The 25134-nt window shown below is 39.7% G+C and overlaps 1 long non-coding RNA gene across 1 annotated transcript; it reads left to right on the plus strand.

The window, feature by feature from the left end:
• The first annotated feature begins 14514 nt into the window (after window positions 1-14514).
• LOC106148447 lies at window positions 14515-20200 on the plus strand. Its single transcript, XR_001233890.1, has 3 exons — window positions 14515-14724; window positions 18667-18815; window positions 20117-20200. It is a non-coding gene; the product is annotated as an uncharacterized LOC106148447 (long non-coding RNA).
• Window positions 20201-25134: the final 4934 nt, after the last annotated feature.

The raw sequence follows: 25134 nt of genomic DNA on the forward strand, positions 1-25134 counted from the left end.
TTTTTTGCCTGCATGGCCCTACTCACTTCTCTATATCTTAGACCTTCCTCCATTTATTTACTGCCAAGATGATGTTGTGGTCGCTTAAGCCTGGGACCAGGGACTCTGTGTGTATGTAAAGACATAGAGGGAAGGTGGCCACCTGCAAGTCAGGAGAAAGCCCTCAGCAGAACCTGAATCATCTGGCACCTAGATCTTAGCTTTAGCAGTCTACAGAGATGTAGGACATGTGTTCCTGCTGTTTAAGCCACCCAGTCTATGGTATGTCATTGTGGGAGCATTTCCTGACTGAGATTAGCCAAGTGTTTGGAATTTCAAAGCCATTCTACATAGCTGTGAAGAGAAATGGAAGATGGGGGCATTTCCATGGAAACATTGTCATCCTTTTCACAATATTTTGATATTTTGATGGCATAGGAAGGATTGAAATCTGAGACTTCTAGCCTAGCTTCTGGGTGTGAATAATTTGTTTTATAGAAATTATGAAAATACCTGTCACTTGTCCTACTTCAGCCATTTGGCTGTGACTTGGACCCTGTAGGAATGCTCTTGTTTCAGGTATTCACACTAACTGCTCTCTTTGCCTGGAATATCTTTATCCCAGGGCATCAGAAGATGCACTCCTTTATCTCCTCCAGGTCCGTACAAGGGTATCATTTTCTCAGTGAGCCTTTTCTGCCCCACTCTGTCAAATCACCGCACTCCACCCCAACTACTCATTCCTTTCTAATCACTCTTATCTCTAACATGATGTATATTTTTCTTTCTTACATTGTTTATTACCCATTTCCTTAACGTAAGGAAAGTGTGGACACTTTTGTCTACAGTTATGGTCTTAGTACCTAGAACAGGCTCTAGGTGGTGCGCTGGCAATATTTCTTGGATGAAGTAATGTGTTGAGTTCCAGGCTCATTTTTTTCCCCATGTGGAACATCTCATTAAACTCTCATCATAACTCTTTGGAGTGGATTTATTTTTATTATTAGCTCAATTTTACCAATTGGGAAATCAAGACTTAGAGAAATTAAGTAGCTTATGTAAACTCCTACTGCTCACAGAAGGCAGAGCCAGCATTCAAGCCCACGCAGTCCATTTTTAGAGCCCACAGTTTTACCCATAAACTATACTCTTCATAATCTTTATTGCTTTGTTTTTTGGTGATACAAAACCGGGTTAGTATTTTTTATCAGGGTTCATTTGCTTCATTAGTGAAACTCAACTATAGGGTTTATCCAAGTAGAAGCTGATTTTCCTTATTTGCCAAGAAGGCCTGGAGGGAGTTTTCTCAGAGAGGGGACACTTCAAGAACCGAAGTTAGTGCCTGGCCAGGCTGAGTGTGTTGGGTGGTCTACTCATGAGTATTTAGTTTACAGATCACAAACAATGAAGAAGAAACAGGAAAGTGCACTCACAGATATCTTTCTTTTAAAAGTATTTTTTAAAATAACACAGTTTCTCAGAAAGCCCAAGTAGACAAAAATGTACATTACATTGTTCAGAAATGATTGTGTATTCATAACTGGGGTGCCTGAAATTAAGCAGAGCAATGTCAAGGAGGTTGAAAGAAAATAGGCATTGGGTAATTTATAGCCATGCCCACCATGGTCTTGTTATTCTCCTTAAGACCCTTTCATAGGAATGCTTTGTTCTTCAACAATAAGAAGATTTAACTCAAATTGGCATAAACGATTAGGAAACGTATTAATCTCACCCCGGGATGTCCAGAAGTAAGACAGATTACAGTTGGCTGATTCAGTGGTTCAAGTCGTCTTCAAGGAATTAGGCTCTTTTCATCTCTCCTTTGCCATGATTAGCAATGCCTTCATCTTCCTGCTGCAAGGCAGGAGGCTGCAGTAGTTCCATCTGTTAGGTCTGTACCTAACAGCACTATAGGAAAAATAAAATTTTCATTATTTTCAAGAGTGAGATTCATTCTTCTGCAGATCCTTTAATAGACTGTTCATGTCTTGGTATTATGGTTTGTGTGATGATTTAGCTTGCTTGTGTCAACTCGTGTTGGGAGCCACCCAGAGGGTTGATGGAACACATTTCTGGGTATATCACAAGGGCAGTTCCTTGGGTACTGGTCTCTCTGGCACTGTTCCATGTTCTGCTTCCTAAGCACCATGAACTGATCAGCTTTGCTCCATCACACTCTTCTAGCATGGTGTTTCTGTCCTGGACCTGGCTGATTTTGGACTTGATTCCTTTAAAACTGGAGCCAAATTAACCTCAGACTCATTTGTTTAAGTTTTGGGTTTCAGATATTGTGTCCTAGCTACAGAAAAGCTAACTGAAACAGAAAATTTATATCGGGACAAGGCTTTTTACTGTGACTATAATTCACCAAGTGGTTTAGAAGCTTTTGGAACTGGTTTGTAGGGTAGGTTTGGAAAGATCTGGAGATGTGGTTTGAATGCTGTAAGTAAAGGCTTATGATGACTCTGGTTGGAGCTCAGAAGATCAGAATGCTGATAGAAATTCAGACCATAAAGACCAAACTCAGGAGGTTTCAGTAGGAAGCAAGGATTTCATTGGCAGTTGGACTACAGGCTGTGTGTTTTATGCTTACATTTTGCCCATGATTAGAGACTTTGTGGGTACACTGAGATTAAAGGTGGTGGACTAATTGATCTAGTAGGTGAAATTTGAAGAAGTTAAATTTTGGTCCTAAAGAAACCACATAAAAGTTGCAGTCAATTGAGGTATGGTAAGTAAAGACATTAGTATCATCAAAAAGAATCCTATCCCTAACCCCAAAAGAAAGCAAATGCTTCCAATGGAACAAAGAGAAAGATGCCTTGAAGATATCTCAGGAATTAGCAAGACTCTATCCATCTCAGCCTCACTTCAGAATAGAGTTCCCAGGACCCTTGCCTGAGAAAAGCCTCCTAGGAAACTGGTTCTTCATGAACCATTTCACTGAGTTCAACCGTACAAGAATGAGTGGTTATGATACCCATGGTCTAAGAGGACCTGGCAATGACTTCCACCAACAGCAGACCTTCTCATCTGTGTGATGCATCTTTTACCTCCATGCAAAATGCAAGTGCTGTGGGATCAGCAAAGATTCTACTCATATTTCAAAGGAAGACCTGGGAGGCCAGGCAAAGGGCCCTGAGAAGGCAGTGTCTAAACTGTCGGAATGAATCTAAAGATGTAGGGGAGACTCCAGGAAGCTGGAGATAGCAGCAACATAAAGTGTTTATTGAGGAAAGCCACAGGCACTGAGTTGAGCCAGCCAATGAATGAGGGGCCATGTGGCTGCAATAGCAAGGCCCTGGGGTGGAGCTTCCCAGGTCCTGTGAAACTCTCATCTCACTAGAGTATGCCCTGGATACTGTACAGGGAGTCACAGAATTTAATGTTTTCCCTGCGGAATTTTGATCATGCTTTGGTCTAATTTCTTTCTATCTCCCTATCCTCTCTCCTGTAATATAAATGTTTACCCTGTGCCATTGTACCTTAGGATTACATAACTTGATTTTCACAGAGGCTTATAGTCTAAAGTTTGCCTTGAAGAAGAAACTTGGGCTTGTATTTTCAAAAAATGCTGGAGCTGGTGATAATTTAAGGAAGAGATTATTATGTGCTTAGCTGCATGCAAGATAGTTGTATCAGGCTAGGCAGAATAATGATTATGTATTTATTTAAGGAATAAATAAGGTTTAAGGACTACTTTGGTGCCAAATTGACAAAGGGTAGGATTAATGATTAAACTGGATTGGGTCAACTTAATTGGCTTGGAGTCCACCCAGGGGATTAATGGAGTGTCCTCATAGGTGTATCTGGGTGGGTGATGGAGTCATGACCTTGTGTACTGCATATCTGGTTTCTCACCTGTCTTCTGTAGCACAGTACCCTTGTTCCACCTCCCAGCCACCATGAAAGAAGCAGCTTTGACTTCCACCATGATATTTCTTCGTTGGAGCCATTTGATCATGGACTTGAGAGGCTTGCCTCTCATCCTTTAAATTGTGGGTGTTGGGTACTGTGCCTAACAGTGGGAAAGCAGATTAAGACTGCTAGTATCTGTTATACTTCCCAAAAGTTTGTGTGTAGAAGGCTTGTTCCAGAGCTGGTGGTGACGTTGGGAGGTGATGTAGACTTTAAGAGGAGGGGCATAGTTGCAGAAAGCAGGTTACTGGTCTCTCTGCTTCCTGGTCTCTGTGAGGTGAGCAACTTTCCTTTGCCATACCCTTCTGCCATGTTACTCTGTCTCACCATAGGCTAGAAACAATGGAGTCAAGTGACCATGGATGGAAACATCTCAAACTGTCAGCCAAAATAAGTCCTTCCTCCCTTAAGTTATTTATCTCAGGTTTTGTCATAGTGACAAAAAGCTAACTGACATCAGGAAGTTTAATCCTGACCATAGAAAATATTCACAATTTACTAATAAAAATGGAGTAGTCACTAGAAGCTCCTGGTCACAAAGAGCTGGGAAGAAGTCAGAAAACACCTTCTACTTTGTTAGGAAGAAAGAGAGAATAATAGAAGTTGAACAAGCAACCATATGTAACTGCCAAAATAATAATAATCAATTTTTGAAAGGCAATATAATTTGGTTCATTCTTTTTCATCTGGCTTTTGTATAATGAGCTCCTTTAAGGTGAATTTATGACAGGTAAATTTCTAAAAGTTCTAAAATGATTAGAACAGTTAGAATCTATGGTTTCAATTAATTTAAATAATATCTTTGATCACATTTCTGCACCACTTCTGTACTTGCCTAGCCAAAAGAAATTTGGGGGGCTTTTCCTACCTGAGAAGCAAGCCAGTTTCTTCATGTCTTCCTGGCCTTGTAATTCAGGATTGTGTCTGTGTTAGTCCTTCTGTAATGCACTCTTCATGTGAGTGAGGTCATAAAAACAATTCATCATTGCAGCCATCAGATTCTCCAAGACAACTCCATATAACTAACCTGAAATATTTTTCATGGAAATTGATTTCCCAATTTAAACTTCATGGTTGACGGGCTGTGCTGTTTATAAACACATAGAATGAATAATTTAGTTGAAGATTTACTATGAGTTGCATATATCATTCTTTTTGCTTTTTAAAAAAGTCATCTGAATATGTTGTTATCAAGAAAATACATCTTTAAAGTCAGAGAAGTCACTATTAGAGTTTTGTGCAGATTTTGTGAAGGAGTTTGCTATATTTGGTAGAAGTTTATACCAAGTCCATGTCAGTTATAAGTGAAATCAACCTAACATTGGCAAGTATGTTCTGTGGGCTGAGTATTGTCTTGGGGCTTTTAATATGGATTATTGAATAAATCACAACACCCCATTTCATACAAATGAAGAAAATGTGGGTAAGAGAAGTCTTGGGAATTTCACCTTGGTTAAAGTTAGCAAAAAGTAACAAAATTCTGTTGCATTTATCATACCTATTTTAATTGCCATAACTATAAAGTAAGGATATCTGTACCCTTTTTGTGCTCTCTGCTGCTATTGCTATAGAGTTTACATTTTTTTTCTCTTTATAGTGGGTCTCTTTGCTAAGATACTAATGCTTCTGCTGACTATAAATGCATCAATGTGATCCTCTTGCTTTGCTAGCTATTTGAAATCAATCATTAAATACTCATGAGGTGCACACTGTGTGCAAGCTCTGGAACAGAGCAACACAACTTTGTGGTGGGAAATCCGTGCTGCCGAGCAAACATTTCCATCTCCCTTTCACACTTCCTGGTGCCACTTCCTGGTGGTTGAGTGAGTCCACGCTTAGTCCTGGGTATTGAGTGTGAGCTTTACTGACATATGTCACTTCCAGATGAATTATTTAATTGCTGGCAGCAAAGCCCCTGGAGAACTCTTTTCCTCTAACATGATGGTTGGCAACATTTGAGTTGACATTTATTTCATCAGTCTGAGTCCTTGGGTGACAACAGCGAATACAGCTCCAGTGTTCATCTGATACAGACATGTAGTTTGAGAAAGAAATAAATCATAGTTATGTCCACTTACTGTGGCTTTGAGAGTTGACTATTATGGTAGCCAGATACAATTTGAGATTAAATAATTATGATATATTAGGTTCAGTAAGTAACTGCATTCAATATGTGTATTATCTTCTCAATAACCAACTGAAATGACATAAGTATCCTTATTTTATAACTTTGGGAAACTGGGGCTTAGAAGGTTAAACTTGTACAGAGACATGTAGATCTTGGGTCAAACTTCTGAGGCCAGTTCCTGATCTGGGGTTCACTAATCTATATTGGACTGAGATGTTTTTTCTGATTAGTTTAACAAATTATTTCACAGTAACACTTGCCATTTTTTTCCTTTCTCTAACCTGCATCTGCACCTACACTTTGAACTCTTCTAGATGAGACTTGTGTTAATCCTGAGAAAGAGGAGTGAAGTACTTATTTCAAGATTTCTCTTGTTTGATAAATTAGCTAGAAATTTATCTCAGACCTAGGTCAACAACATGGATAAATCTGGAGGGCATTATGTCACATGAGATGTTTCAGGTACAAAAAGACTAAAATTGTATCTGAAAAAGTGAAATACACAGGAGTAGAGAAGAGATGTACGGTGGTTACCCAAGTCTAAGGGAGAGAAATCACATTGGGAAAGGGAATACGACCAAAGGATCAGACAAAAAGAGTAAGTTATAATGGTCTATTACATAGCATAGTTATAGTTAATACAATGTATTTCAAAATGGTTGAGTAAATTTTTAAGCATTTTCACCAAAATAAAAGTTAAGTAGATGAAGTGATAAACATGATAACTGGTGTCATTTAACCTTTCCAGAATATATACATATATACAAATATGTCACAGCATACCCCATAAATATATAAATTATCACTTGGCAACTAAAAACACAATGAAATAAAACTAGCATCTGCTGGTGTGCTCCATGAGCTGAGTATTGTCTTTGACACTTAGACAGGTTATCTCATAAGTTATAAAACTTCCTTCATGAAGAAACTGAGGTCCAGAGATGTTAAAAGATACTTGATCTAGGATAGGGTTACAAACAGATTCAAACAAGATACATATGTGTATTCACAATGCTATGCAGGAGGTTTTGTATGTAGACAAGACTGGTTGTTTCCAACACATCATGTCAGCGTGTCTTCCACAGAGAACGAGGTTACATGAGTCTCTATAAACCAAAGGGTTCCATGGTCAAATTAAGGTGACAACCAAAGCATATGGTAGTAAATCAGCCCTTTTGGATATTTGTGGTGCATATTAGTATAATTAAATTCTTGAGAATTTCTTCTGTCAAGAGTTTAATCTATTTAACTTTGTACAACCCAGTTTCTCAAACTTATTGGAATATTGAGCACTCCTTTTAAAGTCTTGCCCTGATTTTAGTTATTCCTGTAATAACCACTGTTGTCCATTTTGAACATGTTTTGGAAGATTCAATGATAGAAATTAAAGGTAGAACTTAATACTGTGGTGGAAACAAATATGACCATTGCAGACTAAAAACCAAGTGGGTGTCTGTGCTTTCTCCTTTAGTGATTTAACAAAGCAAGGATTAAGACTTAAACCAAGGAGCCCAGCCCAGCACCATTTCCTATAGATTGTCACAAAGATGGCACTATGCTTGCTTTGAAGTCTTCTGCTTCATTTCTAACTAGGGATATTTCCTGATTTTACTTTTTTTCTTTCTCACTATGTTAACAGAATCTTTCTCTTCTGGGGTTTGGTTCACAGATGGATCATGAAGCCAATCTAGCCCAAGGAGAATCCTCCCTGGGACTTTCCATTACTGCTACTGCAATTTTCTCTTTTCCCAGGATGTTGCTTGTGCTAGGATATGTCTTATGCAGCCATGATTGCAGCGTTTATATATTTAGCTACAACCTTGGAATTGATCCTTGAAAACAAAGCTTGCATCTATGAATCCTGCCATCCTTAAAGCCATACGTGGTATCTCAAGACATTTTCATTATATGAACAAATACTTGCGTTGTTTGTTTCTACTTTGGTTTCTCTCAACCTTTTTCTTCTTGTTCTCTCTTTCTCTCCCTTTTCTACTTGTTCTCTCCTTCCTGTTCTTCTTTATACTAATTTGAGTATTCTAGTGTTGGTACCACGAATTGAAAAACTTCTGATTAATGAAACTTTAAGAAACTCGGGTAGGGGCTGGGGATTTAGCTCAGCGGCACAGCGCCTGCCTGGAAAGCACGAGGTCATGAGTTTGAAAAAAAAAAAAAAAAAGAAACTCGGGTTAAAAAGTATTCTTCTCTCCAGGTTGTGGATACAGCTAAATGCCTAAATAATAGAGGGTACACACAGAAATGCTGTACAGGCTAGGAAATTTCTCCCAGTGTTTGCAGAACTAGGGAATTTGAGAAACGTTCATTGTTCTCAATGTCACAGTCCTGGCACTAACACAGCTCAGGGCTATGATGAAAGGTACTCCAGGAATATTTATTGATTAGTGTAATGAACATAAATAGCTTCATCTTGCAAGGAAGAGCAGGTCTTTTTCTTTCTGTAAACATTATATCCCAGGAACACGGAATTAAGAAAGAACTCTTCAAGTAGTTTGTATGTTCATGGGAGAGAAACTTGGAAACAAATGTAAAACATACAAAAAATAAATCTGCAGAAGCTACATGTCAAGGGTGGGAAACAAAGAAATTCTGACATTTGCCAGGTGTGAGGGGTTAAAGCACATGCAGTAGACTCAAAAATCTGGAAATCTAGCTGGGCATAGTGGTGCATGCCTGTAATCCCAGAATTCGGGAGACTGAGGCAGGAGGATCTTGGTAATATGGTTAAATAGTTGAAAATTTTACATAAAATTACATATTTATTTTGTTACTTTAAGCACTAGAAAATGTAGCAACACTGGCTCCTGGGTCCCTGCAGAAACAGTGGGCAAGAATAGGGTAAGAGTTCAGCCTTTCGTGTGGTAAGAAACATGCCCAGTTTGACACAGCTTTCACTTGGTCCTATTATCTGATATTCAGTCTCATGACTCACTTGCACCACCTGGCTGCTCTATAAAGGTTTTTGCATTTGTAATCCCTGTAGCTGAAGAAAAAGAGCTCAGATACAAAGATCTAATCTGTTGTTCAAAATACTTTTTTTGGAAAGGTGCTAACGATAGAAATAGAAAGTATAGTACCGGGGCTGGGGATTTAGCTCAGCGGCAAAGCGCCTGCCTGGCAAGCGCAAGGTTGTGAGTTCGGTTCCCGGTACTGGAAAAAAACCAAAAAAAAAAAAAAAAAAAAAAAAGAAAGTATAGGACCGAGCGGGCTGGGTGATGGGTTCTTATCTGGCAATCCATTCAGAGGAGATACATCAGCCTTGTATTTTCATTCATTTGCCTCATCTGGGGTATGGAAATGTAATTACTCAATCCCACCAAAAAAAAAAAAAGCCTATGTTTTGTTAAGGCAGAGAACCTCTCTTGGGTAGAAACAAGTTGACTATCTGTTCTAAACATACAGGAGTTGTGATGGTTTGGATCTAAAATGTTCTCCCAAAAGTCTTATGTATTTAGAGGTGATTGGATTAATCCATTGATAAGTTCATGGGTGAATGTGCTGTTAAGAGGTAGGGCTTGTTTGAAGGTGAGTCAGTGGAAACATGACCCGGAAGGGTACATGCTTGAACTCAACACCTTTCTTCTTTCTCTACTTCCTGGATGCCATGGGTTGAGCAGTGTTCCTCTGCCATGTCCCTCTGCTATAACATTTCTGCTTTGCAACCCACCAACCATGGACTGAATCCTCGGAAACTAGAGCCAGAATAAACCTCTTCTCCTTTAATTTGCAGATTTTGCCCTAGAGATGGGAAAGTAGGTAATATAGGTAAGTTTAAACTCTTTACTCTAGAACTTGATTAAATAGAGTGAAATGTAGTGTAGTATAATGGAAAAGCCCAAGTTCGAACCTGGGTTATGTGATTAAATAGTTTGGTGACTTTTCTTTGTCACTTTTTATTTCTTTGTTTGTTCTTTTATTGATAAATTTCGATGATATAGCATCTAAGTTCCCACCAGCTCCACAGTGACAAGCATCGTACCATATTTTGCATATATGGAAGCAATGTAGTATAGCAACATAACTCAGCCTTTGGAAATGGGGATTTAAATTCCAGTTCTCCCCCATATCATCCAGTATGTCTTCAGACATATTTGTGAATTCTCAAAGTCTCAGTTGTCGCACCTTTCTCAGATATGGGGCATGGCATGGGATGGAAGGAAAGATTTAGTGTAAACTATTTAACACAGTGCCTGCTATATGGTAAACACTCCATAAATGATACCTTCTTTAGAGTTACAGATGCCTGCTTTCTTTTAAAAGGTTATATGCCCCCTGTTTTTATTTTTTAGTTGTTCTCTGCTTTTTTAATTTTTATGCACATGTTTTCCTCACCAGGAAATTGATGTTGTGGAGTCTGGTAAAGGAAACAAACGTCTTTCCTTTTATGTGCATTGATTTATTACCAGTGAGAATTTAGAATTTACTGGAGTTAATGGCTGATCTTAGCAGCAGTAATTCAAATAACTAAAAAGCTTGACAGTAGGATCAGCGGCTTGCCCAGCACTGTATTTCTAGAGTCTTACACTGTGCTCATTGTGTAGAGAATGATCAATGGATATCACCCGATTAAATCCTTTGGAGTTTACTGGAAGGTTAATTTTTGCAATGATTAGTATTTATTAAGTACTTACCTGTGTCCAACAATCTTTACTAAGTGTTTACAATTGACCTTCCATGTCCCTGGGTTCCCCATCAGTGGCTTCAATCAACTGCAGATCAAAAATATTTGGGGAGAATAATTACACGTGTATTGAATATGCATGGTACATATCATCATTGTTTCCCAAACAACACAGAATAATATTATTCATATAGAATTTATAAATTATCTAGAGACACTTTTAAGCATATGGGAAGATTTACATAGGTTATGTATAAATAGCGTGCCATTTTGTACAAGGAGCCTGATCACCCATAGATTTTGATATCTGCATGGGAGTTTGGAACAAATCCCTCATGGAGGGACAACTGTACATATCTTACCTAATTTAATTCTGGTCTGTGGCACTGTTATTTCTCCCATTTTAAGTCCTAAAAATAGCAATAGTTTGGTCAAAATCACACAACAGGCAAAGTAGCAAAGTTAGAATTCAACTCCAGGCTTGCCTTCTCTTACAACAGGTGATCTTTTAATCTTCAGCCACACCCTCCTGGTGCCATACTCTTTGTCTCATGGGTAGATGATGTGATGCTGACCAGGAATGAAGCCCGGTCCCAATTACTGGGCTGGTAGATACCATAGGTATCGAGTTTCAGTTCTATGGAGTCCGGCATCATTCTTGTAATTATCAATATCATCACATATTTAGAAGTTGCTTTCCTATTACCCATCAGATGCTGGTACACTTCTTGTGCATCTCAGCAGTTCCTATATACTGTGTTTGTCACACTGATATTTCAGGTAATGACGTTATAGATGGTGACAGCAATAGTAGGGTGCTTTATTTTAAAGGTAGGCTATCCCATGTGTATTTGAAAGTATATGAATTCCCTGAAGTCTTCACAGTCAGATGAATGGTGTGGGAGACCAATTTCTCTTTCTTTTCTCTCTCTCTCCCCTTCCTTTATTCAGTATTCTGTGGCTTTTAATATGTTTTGTGACTCATCAACATGCAGTGTTTGGGAAATTGAGAGGGAGCAAAGACTTCTCTTATGCCATGATGTAATTTTTAATTTTTTTCCATATCTGGCTGGAACATGACACAATTTTCCCTCCATTTATATTATCCAATGTCACAAAGAGTCTCAATATATCTGGGCTGATGAAAGGCACCCATTAGCCCCAGAGATCACTACCCTTTCCCTCTCTTCAAGTATATTTAATGAACAAGTATATCTTGTTTGTGTGACATTTAATTTTATACAATGTTAATTTAAGAAATGGATTAGTACAGTGGATGTATTAATGGCTATGTCTCTTCAATCTATTATTGAGCTGTCGGATTATCCCTGAGAAAATATTGCAGGGCCAAGGCCATAGCTCAATAAAAGTAATTTTGCATTGCCGATGGCTGTGCCCTTGTTTTGTCAGGGCTACATTACAGGCATTCTTTATTTTCTAGAAGTTCAGATTGTATAGTTTGGGAGTTGTAGATGATTCAGACTAGATTAACCCCCACCTTTCACCTGTGCAAGTCTCTTCTTTATTCTCATTTTCATTGTTTGGCAATCATTTAGATAAAGGAAACTTGCTTTTTGCTTTTTCTTGAGAAACAAATTTCTTTCTTGGCCCTTAATTCAAGTCGTCTGAATAATGACACTTCTTAGTTGATAGTTCATGATCCTCCTTACTCTTTACCAGACCTATGGGACTTTATTTCTTCACTTGTATCCCTAGTTCCATTCCCTTCCATTCATTACAGCAATCATTTTAATAACTTAATTCATATTTCTTTATTGTGTGTCTGTCTTTTAAAATGTGTGTTCCTGTTTTATGTGGAAGTAGTTTCACGTATTTACCTTTGGGTGGAGTTCATTTTGTCACAGGTGGGTTCACAATACATTCACCATGAAGAGAAATGTAAGAACAAATCAGATCTTACTTATACTGTGGGCGGACATCCTTTTAAATTATGGAAATCATATGCTGTCAAATATTTCAATCCTATTTTTCAAATCAAAATCAATATGGTCCTTTTAAGATCTCCCAGTGTTTCCATGTGTACACCCAGTGCTTTGCTTCTAACGGCTTCTTTTCCACCCCTGTGAGGGCCTTGCCAGTGGCTGCCATTGTGGCCACTCTGATATTCAGCTCTTAGATGAGGTTGACGTCAGAGCTGCATGGCGGTCCCAGAGGCAGCCATATGTGGTTTATGCACAGTCCTGATCTTCTGCCAGCATGTGTGAAAATGTTTGTTTTGTTTTTTTTGTTTTGGTTTTTCTCCGGTACCGGGAACCGAACTCAGGACCTTGGGCTTGCCAGGCAAGCGCTTTTGCTGCTGAGCTAAATCCCCAGCCCCCTATGTGTGAAAATGTTGAAATGTATCTATCAGTTCCTGAAGGTGTAATGATTTTTCTTGTGAAGAAATGACAGTCAAACCTCACAGTGTCATGGAAGAGAGAAAAAATTTAATATGAAAGCAAGCCTCAGTTTCTTCATTAGTAATATGGAAATAATAACAGTGTTTACATCCTGAGGCTGTGGAGGTTACTATGAGGTAATTTATGCATTCTGCTTAGTACTGTACCGGCACATTGATAAATGTTTTGCAATTAATATTCTAACTCCAAACCCAGTGATGTACTCGTACTACAATGTACTGATTTACAGCAAGGAAGTTTTCTCTTTTATTGATGTGGCCATTACACAGATTCTCTGAAAAATGCAAGGATGTTGAGGGATGCTGTGTATTATGCCACGTACTTGTGAGCAGACGCACTCCTGGTTCATGTGCAACAAACTGAAAACTGAGAGTATGAACACAGCTTGTTGCAGTGAAGCTCAGCTTACAAGAAAGGTTTATCTCACAATCAAGTACAAATTTATAATTGGAACTGTGTTGCCTGGTCATTACACATAATTGGTAAATGCTATGCATACATATCTGCTAAATATTGCTCTTTTAAAAATGTATCAGTTTTTTATTAGTACATGTTTGGATTATATGTTTATATCCCTTGTGCGGAGCTGGCACAGGTATGTAACACAGCCTACATCCTCTTTTCAGCCCCTTCCCTGGCCTCCCTTCCCCCACTCTTTATTTCTTGATCTTTCCATTTGAGGAAGGTCCAGCTCCCTACTTCCTATTATCTGTTCTTTATTTTGCTCTTTACTTATAATTTGAGTTTCTCATGTAAGAGATACCATGTGATATTTCAACTTGTGTGTTTTTGATTTATTTCAATTAACATTATGGTCTCAAGGTGCCTCTATTTTCTTACAAATGACTCAAGCACAGTAGTACTCCCTTGGGTGTAAATACCACATTTTCTTTACTCATTCATTTGTTCATGGACAGAGACCATCATGAATTGTGCTGTTATAAACATGAGTATGCCCAGATCATGTAATATGATGTCTTTAACTCTTTTTGGAAGATATCTAGAAAGGTCAAATGCAATTTCTACTTTTGCTTTCTTAAGGAATCTTTGTACTAATTTCTGCAGAGGCTTTATCAGTTTATATTCCAACCAGCAATGCTGAAATGTCTTTTTCACCATATCTTTACCAGGATTAGTTACTTTTTAACTTCTTGATGGTGGCCATTCTTTTTTGAGTAAGATAGAACCTCTGTGTTGTGTGAATTTGCATTTCTGTAATGGCCAGCAATGGTGAGCAGTTCTTCGTATAGTAACTGTTACCCTTATTAGCAGACCATGTCTATATTTTCCAGTCACTTTTTCTACTTTGTTTTCTGTTTCTGGATAACTTTCATTCATATGAGAATGAGTGTATCAGTTAGGGTTCACTTCTTACTATATGACCTAATCTAGGTTCTCCTTCTCCTGCAGAGTCAGGTGAGGAAGAAGGTAAAAGGGCCATCTGCTTGCCGGAGAGCTGGATGATCCAGTCAAAAGCTGAAGGCCTGGAGCTCACTGCAGAGTGCCGTGTGAGTTCATGTCAAGAAGCCAGAGGGTTTGCCTTGGAAGGCTGAAAAGTCTGAGCTGAAAGCTTGAAGGGTCTGTGCTGGAAGCCTGGAGATGGATATCCAAAGACAAGGGTAAAGATGGAAGCACACTTCTAGGTACGTCAGAGTGGCTCATGAGGGTGTGACTTTGAGGACTATATGTGGTCCTTGCCTCTTCCTGTCAGGAGTTCTTCACTTCAGCAGCCATGAAGTCAGCAGATTTCCTCTACCATGCCCTTCTGCCATGATGATTTTGTCTTGGGGCCAGTTTGACCATGGACTGAAGCCTCTGAAACCTTGAGCCAAAAGTAAACTTCTCCCTTAAGTGAGATTTTTGTCCTAGTTTCAGAGAAGGTGTGTTAGGTAGGGCAGAGGCTTGGCAGTGGGAAAACTGACTAATCTGTGTTCTGTCTTCTAAATGACAGATACACAGTGAGTTCAGATCAGTCATACCATGCTTGGGTGTGTTAGTCAGCTTTCTGGTGCTGTAATGAACACCTGAGATAATTAACTTGCTAGGATAAAAGGTTAATTTTGCCTCTTAGGTTTGGAGGTATCAATTCCTACTTGGTCAGTCCTATTGGTTTTGGACCTGTGATGAGGCAGCATATCATGCAAAGAGCACATAGAGGAACAAAGCTGTTCACCTTAGAGCAAGGATATAGAAGAGAGGAAGAAGAGCCAGGGTTTGCTATTCCTTTCAGCCTGTTATCCTCCAAGACCTAAAATCTCCCTCAGAGTAGGCTCTGCTTCTTAGGGTTTCCACCACTTCTCAATAACACCAAGCTGGGGAATAAGGTTTTTCCAAATGGGCCTTCATGGGACACTCAGGATCCAAACTATGGCACCGCTACAGCAAAACTCGGAGTTCAAGGTACAGAACTGCCTTCTGAGCTTTGTCCTACAAAAATGTCAAACGACTGAGCCAAGGTTATCTTTGATGAACCTGGTAGCCTTCACGTCTTTGGCTTGACATTCCTATAATTCAGGGGCTTGCAACTAAAATGGGCAGGCTAAATACACTGCACTGCCTTTGTCTGTTAGTGATGTTCTATTGGTGTGCAGTCACTTTTTCCTGTTGCCTATCACATGTGGTTGATTTTTGTGCACAGAAAATGTTCTCCAATAGCTGCTCCAACTCAGTGTCACACTTCCCTTTCCATGGATGAAAGTGAGTGTGCAGTTGACGGCAGTGCTGCAGAGCATGAGCTCTGAAGCCAGAATGAAGACTGCAGCTTTCTCACTGTGTGACTTAAGGTTCCTTTTTATTCCTCTGTGAAGCAGGAAAAATATTCTGTGTACCTCCTAACATCCTTGTGCAGAATTAATATGATAATGCGTGCAAGGCACTTAATGATGCAGGGACTCTAGGAAGCATTGGACACATGTTGGGTATTTGTAGAACTGAAAAGATAAGTAACTGAACCTGAAAGGTAGAACACTGTGGGCAAGTATAAAACCACTCCAGGAGATGGTGTGCGTGCCAGAAAAGCATGTTGCAGTTAATTGTGTGACAATGATCAGGGAGGGCCCTAATTGTTGGAGGTGAATGTTGCTCATATATTTCCCAGGGTCTGGCCTGGTCACTCCAAATGCATAAAAGTACAAATTCAGGCTCTCTGCTGTCTTCTTTTGTGTCCACTCAACTGTCATGGGAACTGTGGAGGGGAAAAAAGGTTTCCTTCAATTAACACAAGTTATCTCCTGTCCTCCTGCACCCATGAGGCTCAGGTTAGCTCCGATACCCAGGAGTGACAGCCTGTTATCATGTCCAGCAGCCACTCACTCAGGGAACCAGGAGAGGTATGAACTGCTGCTGTGTTTCATGTGGGGAAGTTAATGGGCATCCAGGACTCTGCTCCTCGGGTGTTGGCAGTCTAACCTAGGAAGCATTTCACAAGATATAAAATGAGAAGTGAAAGGCTCAAATTAGAAATGCTCCCTACTATCGAATGGTAATGAGCCCACATTCTTACAGGCTTGCTTCAAAAGACAAACTCCCTGCAAAGCTGCTTTTGAGTAGTAAAAGATCAGGTAGGTCAATAAGAGGTAGGATTTAACCAGTTCTTTCCCATCACACTGGTCTTCCTTGTAATATGTACCACTATTATCAAATGAGGTTTACTTTTAACCTACCACTACTGGTGTTTATGTCTTTCTTATCTACCTGCACTTTATAAGAAAGCCACTCACCTTAGCTGCTGCCCCCATCACTGGGAAATTTTTGTGAGCATATGGGTTGAGCAATGTGTCTTTGTTTAGAGCGAATGCAGACCATGACACATATCTGGTAGTTAGTAATTACTTATTTTCTCCCTACCCATCTCCCCCTCCCTCCATCTCTCAGCACCCTCCCCTTTTGCAAAAGATCTATCTTTCTACTTCATATTATCTACATTATATTTTGTTGTTTATTTATATTTGTGTTTCTCATATAAGAGAAACCATGTGATGTTTAAGAGTGTGTCTGGTTTATTTCATTTAGCATAATGGTATCATGGTGTAACCGTTTTTCTACATATAACTCAAGTTTATTCTTCTTTGTCACACAGTAATACTCCACTGTGTATAAGAATCACATATTCTTTACCCATTCATTCATCTGATGGACATATAGGTCTCTTTCAAGATTTAGCTTGTGCTGCTATAAACATGGGTAGGCATGTATTAATGGAATGTGATGTTTTTACCTCTTTCATGAACAGGAATATCTGGATATCATCTCATCAGTTCAGACTCAGATTCATTTAAAACCATCCAACTTGAAACAGAGAGGCAGAGCTGTGGGAATATCGATATGCCTTTATTTCCAGCTGTTCAGCAGCTTAGCTCAGCTCACTTCTGTGCAGTTGCCCAGCTCTTTAGTCATAGCCCATCTCTTTATTTAGCTGCACTCACTCACAGCAGTCCTCAGCACCCCAGCTAGCCGCACACTCTTGCAACAGTCTACATTTATAGTGCTGCACACAATAGTGGCTCTTTGCCAGTACTGAACTTGATTATACATGTTATTCATATTGAGACTGTGAACTGCCCTTGTGCTAGAGTCAGGCTGACTTAGGATTTCAGGTCCTCCAGAAAGCACCCCTCCCCCAGCCTGAGCTATACTGTCATGATCTTGGGCTTCAGTTTTCCCTACATTGTGTCTAATGGACTTTCTAGCTTTAGGTTTTTGAGAAATCTCCATCCTGACTTCCATAGGGACTGTAGTAGTGTACATTCCCACCAGTCAAAAAAATGGGCAACTGAAGTGAATAGACAGAAGAAGTACCAATGGCCAATATATGACAAAAATGTTCAACAGTTCTGGACGTTAGAGCAGTGTACATTAAAGCAACACTGAAATTCCATCATACTCCAGAAAGGATGGCTATCATCAAGAAATCAATAATTATTTGTCAAACAGGGGTTTTATGATGATCAAAAAATAAGTACATTAGACATGGACTTCAGGATATGAATGGAAGGGTAGGAGGAATCCTACTAAGTGTCCAGTGATCAACTCTGTGAGGTAAGTATCCGTAAGGTATATCACTGGAGGTTCAGAAAGGTTGTCTCATGCAGCATGTCATGCAGCTCTAAGTGGCAGTGTTAGGATCTGATCCCAGGTCCAACCATACACTCTTCCACCTTAAACTTTATCACACCTCATAAGCAATCACATAGATAAGGAATTGTTCAGAGATCATGTGTTTGCCTGGAGCGAGCAATTTGGAGAACAGGATGATCACACTTCTTCCATGTAGGAATAGACTTGGCTTTGGCCACTTATTTGCAGAAAGTGCTCCTTAAATGAAACAACTGCTCTGGGAATCAGAATATTCTGCACTGAAACTGGTTGAGACCCCAGGGCTCAGGGTCCTCACCTGTGTACGAAAGCAGTGATTGTCAATGTGGACCCAGGACCTCTGCCTCTGATTACCTGGAATGCTTGATAAAAATGCAACTTTCTGGGCTAATTCTAGCATTGCTAAAACTGATTTTTTTACACAGCTCTCCAAAGTATTTTTATGCACACTTATGTTTGAAAACCATTACTTTAGAGGTTGTGCCCTTCAGATTTCAGGGTAACAGAAGCCACAAAGTAATCTTGAATAGAAAACCATTTGCTAGACGGGATTAGATGGTTTTGCTACCATTGAAAAGGCTCGGGAGGAAAGAACAAGACTACTTCAGGCTTTCAGGAAGCAGAAAGTGGACACTTGCAGGTAAGCTGCTGCCAGTTGGCTCAGTTGTCTGCATATCCTAGGCAGGTGGTTGTTGTGAGGGAATCTGGGAAGGCTCCAGTAAACTTATGTCTGATGTACTCCGTCTTCAAGACTGCCTAACTCTCTTGTCAGAGGGGTCTAGCTCCACTTTCTCCCTTCTCTTCTGATTTCCTCACAAGGGTCTCTCATTGGCTGAAGCTTACTGAAACAAGGATTCTCAGCAATGCAGTTTCCAGCATATCAGCTTCTATGACACAGGGAGAATCTATTAGAATCAACAAGTAGTAGCTAGCTTATGGTTGCTTAATTCCGTGTTCTATTAAATAAAACTATAAAAATGAGTGGAGAACTGATTCTGAAAATATAGGTGATCTCTGAAAAGATATTTTAAAAGAGATATTAGCAATTATACCATCATCATTATCATCATCATCAGGAGCAGAATCCACATCATTTCAATAAAAGAGGTCTTGGTTCTGATTGGTGGCTTCCCCATTACATGAGCCATTAAGATGTGCTTCATTTGCTTCTGGTCCAGACTTCTTTCCTTCCTTTTTGTTGGGTTCCTGGCTGTGTCTCTACCTTCTCCTCTTGAGTTTTTCTCTTCAAACTATGCTGTAAGGGCTACATCAGAACAAATACATTCCTTACTCAGAAGAGCTAGTCTCAGTGTGCAATTGCTTAAAATTTAATTTGAATGCCACAAAGACTTTCTACCTTGCCTATATAAATTATTTTCATACTTTTACATATTAACTCTTCAGGTATTACCCAGGAGAACACATCAGAAATACCTGGGGAGTTTTAAAATTACAACTTCTCTGGCCTTACCTCCAATGATTAATTCACTTGAAGGAGGTCTTTCTGCAGCTGTTTTTTTAAAACACACTCTGTAGGTAACTTTGATATATTCCCATTGCTGTGGCCCCATATAGTTATTGTATATCATAGGAAGTGCTGAGGAAATGTTTTCCAAATGTCGAGTGTCTTCTCTGATTGCAGTAGACATGGCTTTATAAAAATCTCTGCCTTTAGTTTTGAAAATAATATCCTTTAAACTGAGGGCAAACTTTTCTACTCCTCAGAAGCCCTCATTGACTAGTTGTTTGTCCTGCTTTCCTTCTAAATGCCTACTTGGCCCTCATGAAGCTGCCATTGCCGATGGCAAAAGTATTCGACTCATCAGTCACTGAGTTCTACATTGAATTATTCTGTGTAGATAGACACCAAGAGTGATGGTCTTACTCCATACACTAAGTGTCTCAGGTACCTTACAAGGACCTTCTTGTTTCTCCTAGCAGAATTTGTCAAGGTGGATATCTGATTAAAGATGGGAGAAATGTATGCTTTCTCCTGGGAATGTAAAAAGAAAGCACAGATGTAGTCAGAATTGAGTTTGCATTTCAATGGCATTGAGAGTTGTATTGTGAAGACCTGGTAATCCACAGACCTTCATAACCTACAGTCATGGAGAAGCAGCAGATATGGCACATCACTAATAAAACTCATCAACTGTAAGTTCTACTGCTGGGAAAGATACAAACTTCCACTTCCAGTTTGGCTTGATACCATGGTAATATAAAATTGTTATCTTATCCCTATTGAAAGAAATCCTTTAGACCATTTCAATCTTAAAGTTTTCTCATATTTCATGCTTTAAGCATTTTCCTATTTCTCATAAAAAGGAAGATACAAATAAAGTAAATTACTAAACTGCTTTTAAATCTTTGTAATCAAAGTCCAGCTTTTTGGATTTACCTTTGGGTTGGTGCATTTTCCCCTCTGGTGTAGTAATAGTATTCTCAAGTCTGGGTGCTGTGCTTTTCTCCCTCAGTGTACCCACCATCCCTGCTCGTTTTTGTCAGCTGCATCTTATATGACTAGAAATTAAGCAATTTACAAGACATAAGCATGTTAAATGTGGGAAAATGTGAATTCTAGAACCCATGAAATATAGCTTGTTTTGAGAAGAAAGCTGAGCTTCAGAGAAAAGGGAGGACAAGGACCGAGAGCTCAGCAAACAGGGAAGTACAGAAGGCCCCAAGGAGAGGGGCAGAACCCTCAGTTCTGCTGAGGACTGGGTGAACTCTTCCCCACCAGTTGTGTTGCAATAGCTTCCAGAAACATTTTGCTCTACTTAAACTAGCCCAAGTGGGCTTTTTTTTTTCCTCCTACAATTAAAAATCCATAATTAGATACTCTGGAGAAGTTCATGCCTAGTGGGGAATGTGATCATGTAAACAGAGACAATTACAACAGTGCCTGATTTGTGCCTTGAAGAAGATTATGCAGAAAGTCCTCTGGGAGACCACAGGGTGAGTGTGTTCATCTTCACCTTCCCATGCAGCTCTGAGCTGGGGACAAGCCTCATTCAAATATTTTACAAATGATGCTCATTAAGACACAGGGTGTTGCAGAAACAAACTGATGATGATGTTACACTGTAGAATTCTAAACAGGCTGATAGCTGAGGGAATGCTGGTCAGGCATTGCTGCTTAGGGAACTCAGTTCAGGCTCCTCAATGGTGATTATATGGTTGTTTTTCAAGGTCCTATTCTATGTTTTCCCAGCCATACTCTGTGTCTCTTCTTTTTCTCCCTCCTACCTGAACTCAGCCTCCATTCTGTTGAGCTCATTCTCCATCACAGTAGACAAAGCTGTATATCTTCTATTCTCCTGTCTCTATTACTGCTTTGTCCTTACTGTTTCTCTACCTGGGTCAGAACCACCCTTTGAGGCCCAATTCATTCTCTCCTTTTTTGGTAAGCCTTCCCTGGTTCTATTACACCAACCTACAGCTTCCTTTTCTTAAAAATCCTTACAATAAGACCATATTTATTTATTTTAATGTGATCAGTGCTATTTCTCTTGGCTAGATTGTACAGTCCTTGAACATGAGGAATTTATCTTAGTAGTTTTGTCCTTCCAGCAAATACTGAATTATGAGCTCTACACTGAGCTCAGTGATGGTAAAAAAAGATACTTTAATGTATATTAAAATGGAGAAGGTTTTAAGAAAAATAGAGACAAAGATCTATAAGGGCTTAGCAGAGGAAGAGCTGGCTTCCTATTTTTAATCTATAAGGGGAAGTTTCCCTGACACAGGGTCTTTGTAGTGGGAATGAGAAGATGGTTAGGATTTAAGAGGATAGTAAATGAGATGGAAGTAGGAACCCCAGTGTACCTCACAGTCATGAGTGCATGACTTAGTGGCAAGTTGTCTAGGGTGGGGGTTGGAAAGCGTTTTCTGTAGCATTTGATGGTCAGTGTTTTAGGCTTTGAGGACTGTGTCTTCTCTGCATTAATTACTCAACTCTGGCACTATGGTGTGAATGCAGACATAAGCAATATGTAAATGAATGGGCATAGCTATGTCCTCGCACAATTTTATTGACAACAGGCAGCAGTCCAGATCTGGCTTGCATGCCAGAGTTTGCTAACCTCTGATTTAGTGTGATTGAATATGTGATGTAATATCTAATCAAAGTGTCAGCAGACCCTGTAAATTAATAGCTTTTTAAAAGTACAAACAATTTATGGAAATGTCGGCAAAAGTCACTTTTGATTCCTGAGACCACAAATGTCACTTTTTGTTCTGCCTACTTTTTAACTTTTCCAGATATTTTATAAGGATTATGAATTAATTTTATTTTGAGAGACAAAAAGCAACCTTTATTTGCAAAATTAAGTGTAGACAGCAGTCATATAACCCAAAGCTTGGAATAAGTATCCCCAGGGCTTACCTGAGTTTAACTAATTGGCATCCTTCCTGCAAATATGCTAAAAAATGACTAAGCTTGCATCAAAAAACAAAAGACTGGACTGTTTCTTCTGTGGCCCCTGTCATCACCGCCAAGGAACCATTATATTGTTCAGTGAATATTATAACAAAAGGCTACCTAGACCAAAACTAAATTGATTTTTGATTCCACCCTTCACCTTATTTTTGCAGTTTCTAAAGGGAGTGCCAGGCTTTTGAATGCCTTCTCTGTGACATGCTGCCAAACCAGAGAGTAGATGGAATAATTGTAGACTTAGCCTTTACCCCAGATCACAGAAATGTCAATGAAACATGGTGAAACAACAGCAGTCTGGTTAAAAGTGAGCTTTGGAAAGAGACATTAGGCTTTAATTTCCCCTCTGGAAATGTTGCTAATGGTAAGAGCTTGGCATCTTGAATATCTTTATTGTGTTTTTACTTTGCACACAGCTTTGACCTTTCAAGCAGTACTCCAAGGGAGGTACAGCCATGCCCATTGCATAGGTAGGAAAATGAGGCTCTGAGATTCATGGCTGTTTGCTCACAGTTATAAAGGGAGTTTGTATGAAAGTCAGGATTTGAACATAGATTTGCCTGATTTTATTTTTATTATTATTATTATTATTATTATTTTGGTTTTTCTCCGGTACCGGGAACTGAACTCACGACCTTGCGCTTGCCAGGCAGGCACTTCTGCCGCTGAGCTAAATCCCCAGCCCCAGATTTGCCTGATTTTAAAGGATGCTCATTTCATATTGAGCAGCCTCTCTTTTCTGTTAGCCCTGGCCCTTCTCTCCATACATGTACCATGTGCCCTGGATTGAATCTTAAATTAGTTTTAAATTCAAGGGCAATTTTCCACATAGTCTCTCCTGAAGAGGGTATCATGGGCCAAATAGCTGTGGACAGTGCCATTTTGCATGGAGAGATGGCAAATCACATAAGGCTTGGGGATCAGGATGCCAAGACATTTGACAGTTTAATTTAAAAGTGGACTATGGGAAAGTTGGACATATTTAGAAGAAAATGATAGAATGTCTTACATTTGCTTTTCCTTGCAAACCAAAGGTACTGTCAGTTTTCAGAAACACCCATTTTGGCCCCATGGAGAGTTAAAATGGCTAATGAAAATTTTATCCGTTGAGAAACATCTTGGGGCATGCTTTTGAGTCAGACTGCCTCAGTTCAAATCCAAAGTCTTCCAGTTACTATATGTGTTAATCATGATTCTCCAGAGAAAGAGAACCAGTAGGATTCTATAATATACTACTAGTTAGTTTAAGGAACTGGGCCAGCAAGTCGGAATTTTTCATGACAAGTCAGAAAGCTGTAGACCTAGGGAAGAGCTGATATTGTATCTGAATTCCAGAGGCAGTCAGGATGTGAAATTCTTCCTTCCTTGGGGAATCTCTTTTTTTTCTTAAAGTCCTCAACTGATTGTGTAGCAGAAAATACCTCCCCAGCCAGTATACTTCAGTTTATTAATTGTCCAGGTAATGGTTCCTGTTCCAGATCCATGTGCCCTTGTCTTTTAGAAATGGTTGGTCACTATGATGCATAGTTGGGCACTATGATGCACACTGTATAAACTAAGTCCCAACTGACAAACCATTCTGCCTCTACTTCCTGCTTGTTTATCCAATATAAGCTCTTGATCACCAGAGATCAGTGCCTGATATTTTGGAAATGATCACAACCAGTGCCTATTGGCATGTAATAAATCTGGGGGGTCATTTTGATGTTTCTGCCTTCCATTCCATCTGGTGCATTGGCTGGGAGGACTGACCATGCTGACTTCTTTGGTCACTGGTCATGGTCCTTGAGAAATGAGCAAGGACCTCTCCAGGTCCTGATGGGAAGGTGCACCCTCAAGATTTCTCAAGCCCCCTGAAGGACTCCTGGATCCCCACTTGAACAGCTCACATAGGACCCCAAAGGGAGGAGGATGCAGTCTGCCTGCCTGCCTACCTGCCTGATTCTGGTTAGATCCCCAGGAGCACCCTAGTTAGTCAGTCTGTAAGTCCTGTTTAGTTCAAGCGGAAGAGCTTGGTCAACTCTTGTTAGTTAAGGCCACCCTCAATGGGAAGGGGTTGGAATGTTTAACCTCTGAATGGGGACTGATCGGGCCCTCACCTGTGGTTCTGTGGTGATTGACATATGGCATAGCTGAGGTCTCCCACCCTCCTTAGAAAAGGTGTGCCTGAGTACCTGTGAGGGGCATAGCCAGGTGGGCATTTGAATGATCTTTCTCTGATGGGCACCCACCTTTTTTGTGTTGCATCATCATTCAAAGGTATACAACATACACTGTAGGGAGATAAAATAGGAACTAATTAGTTAAAACCCACAGTCCTTAATTGCAGGAAAAGGGGCTTCTATGGAGTTAAAAATGAAACCAAACTGTTCTCTGCATCTCAAAGGAAAAAAAAAGAAAAAGAGGCCCACTCTTCCTGAGAATTCCACCTTGGCACCCTTGGCTGCTGTGGGAGTTGCTAACACCTATAACTTTACTACCCACTCCTGACTTCTCTATTTCCAGCCAGCTGAACTGGTTCCAG

The sequence above is a fragment of the Chinchilla lanigera genome, unplaced genomic scaffold (assembly GCF_000276665.1).
Source record: "Chinchilla lanigera isolate Chin_1 unplaced genomic scaffold, ChiLan1.0 scaffold00021, whole genome shotgun sequence".
In the NCBI taxonomy this organism is placed as follows: domain Eukaryota; kingdom Metazoa; phylum Chordata; class Mammalia; order Rodentia; family Chinchillidae; genus Chinchilla; species Chinchilla lanigera.